Source organism: Phodopus roborovskii, unplaced genomic scaffold (assembly GCF_943737965.1).
Source record: "Phodopus roborovskii unplaced genomic scaffold, PHOROB, whole genome shotgun sequence".
NCBI lineage: Eukaryota > Metazoa > Chordata > Mammalia > Rodentia > Cricetidae > Phodopus > Phodopus roborovskii.
The window spans coordinates 638,109-640,489 of NW_026126475.1; positions in this window are offsets into that span (position 1 = coordinate 638,109).

A 2,381-nucleotide genomic window follows, 5' to 3' on the forward strand; every position below is an offset into this window, starting at 1 on the left:
CACCTTTGCCTAGACAAAAGTAGGTCAGTCTTTTTCATGTCTCTCTTCCACAGAGAAAAGGCAAACAAACAAAAAGCCTCTCATATTATGCATTTGGTGAAGAAATCCTCCCTCAGTCCCATACACAATTGGTTATGGCTAGGAATATAAGGAATGGTCCCTGTCAGATTTTTTAGTAGATTGAACAGTTAATTAACTATATCCTTCTCACATATGATAGTTTTGATGGCTGGGCTAACCATAACTTTGTCAGCTTAGCAGTATTAGACAGCATTAATATGGCTCCTAAATAAGGATCTAAAATCATAAAAGTCATTTTTGAACATTTATTTATTAATTATGCATACAGTATTCTGCCTTCATATGTCTGCAGGCAAGAAGAGGTAGTCACATCTCATTACTGATGTTTGTGAGCCACAATGTAGTTGCTGGGGATTGAACTCTGGACTTCTAGAAGAGCAGCCAGTACTCTTAACCAATGAACCATCTCTCTAGCCCAAGACATATACGTCTTAAAATATATAAAATTTATTTATGATATAAAAATTCAGAGCTTAACTTTTAATCAAGTTCTGATAAGCTAATCTAGCAGGGACTCCCAGCCGTTTAGTCACAAACTCAATGTTTTATGATTTATGTTGTGTGTCATCTAAGTGTAAATATGAAGGATATTTCATCAGGCCTAAGGCACCACTGACCAATCTATACATGGATCTCTCTTGACAGAAGAAAAATGTACAAGTTTGTAACCCAAATCTGTAGTTTTTGCTAGGACTGAAAGGCATAAGTACATTCCTGCTGTTTTACAGATACCCAATATCAACTTTTTCTACAATATAGATTTCAGTACAGAGTGGTGTTGATAATATATCTCAAACTTATGTTCCCAATTTAACCATGTCTCAGCAGATTTGTGCTTCTGGCAGATGAGCATCAGTTACTGACTACATTCTGCTCCTAAATACTGCTCTGGATTTACTGTGAACCAGTACAGACAATGTGAATCTTCAACAGGGTCTATACACTAATGCCTCTGATAAATGTGCAATTTGCTAATTTGCTGAATCCACCCTCCTTTTTCTCTTTTTTTTTTTTTCCGTTTGGTTTTATATAGCATTTTAGCCATTTCACGCCCAAGAAAACACTGCAAAGGTAAGCAGGAAGTAGTACAGGAAAGAATACATTTCACCTTTTCCCTGGTTGAGATGCTATATCAAAAGTAAACCAAAGTAAAGTCTTATACATAGCAGGGCAATGTGAGTAACCTGTACCAGAAGTCTTTTACCTATTGGAGGCCCAAAATTTGGGCATCTAAGGTTTGTGTTAAAGAGGCAATGTGATGGAAAAATTAATAACTAAAAGTTATAAAATTAGGGCTTATTGGAAGAAGGAAAAATTAATGAGAACAAGAATTTCTGCCAATAGGTAAGTCCCTGACTCAGGAGAAGAAGTAAAATCAAAGAAAAAACCCCAAACTTTCAGGTGTGCTTATCAATCTTGCCTAAACAAATGATGGATTCTATTAACTTAGATCCATGAAGACCTTGTAAATAAATTTGTACTCTATGAACTGTCTGTATCTTGCAAACCTTGTGAACTGAGAATAGTGATCTCAAGCTTCACTTTCTGTTTACCCTGTTATAAACCCCTCAGAATTTTAAGCCACTACCTTACTTTTCTGACAGAGTGAGGTCCCAGCTGGTTTGATTTTTACCAGTAAAAACCTTTTGCTTTTGCAGCCAGGAGTCACTTCCTTGGAAGTTGAGGAAACCAGTAGGCACAATAGTAACAAGCTGCTCAAGGAGGCTTTATAGGCTATAGAACTCGAGTTGACAACTATTTGAAAATCAAAACACTGTTGTGCCAGCGACATGCCTGTACTACTTCCTGCTTACTTTTGCAGTGTTTTCTGAGTTGCAAGTAGGTTAAAATGCTAGACAAATCCAACAAAAGGAAGTGGGATTCAGGAAATGGACCATTTATCAGAGGCATCAGTTTGTAGACACTGTTGAAGATTCACCTTGGCTGGGCTTGTTCATAGTAAGTAGGGAGAGCACTATAGAGGAGCAGGCTGTAGTCAGCAACTGATACTCATCTGCCAGAAGTACAAATCGTCTGAGACATGTTTAAACTGGGAACAAAGGTAAAAATGTATATATTTAATTGGGACTCTTAGTTCCTTACCTTTGGTGATCAAGAAAGACAGCAAGACCAGGGTGAAAATCCCATCCTCAGGAAAGCCGTGTTTATCTGCAGTCCTTTTGTCCTGTAAGAAGTGGACAAAAGCTTTATGACATTTGACTCTTCGAAGCCTATATGAACTGTGTTATATAAAAGGACATAAAAGTTTTAGATATATTATCATCACCAATCTGTGCTGA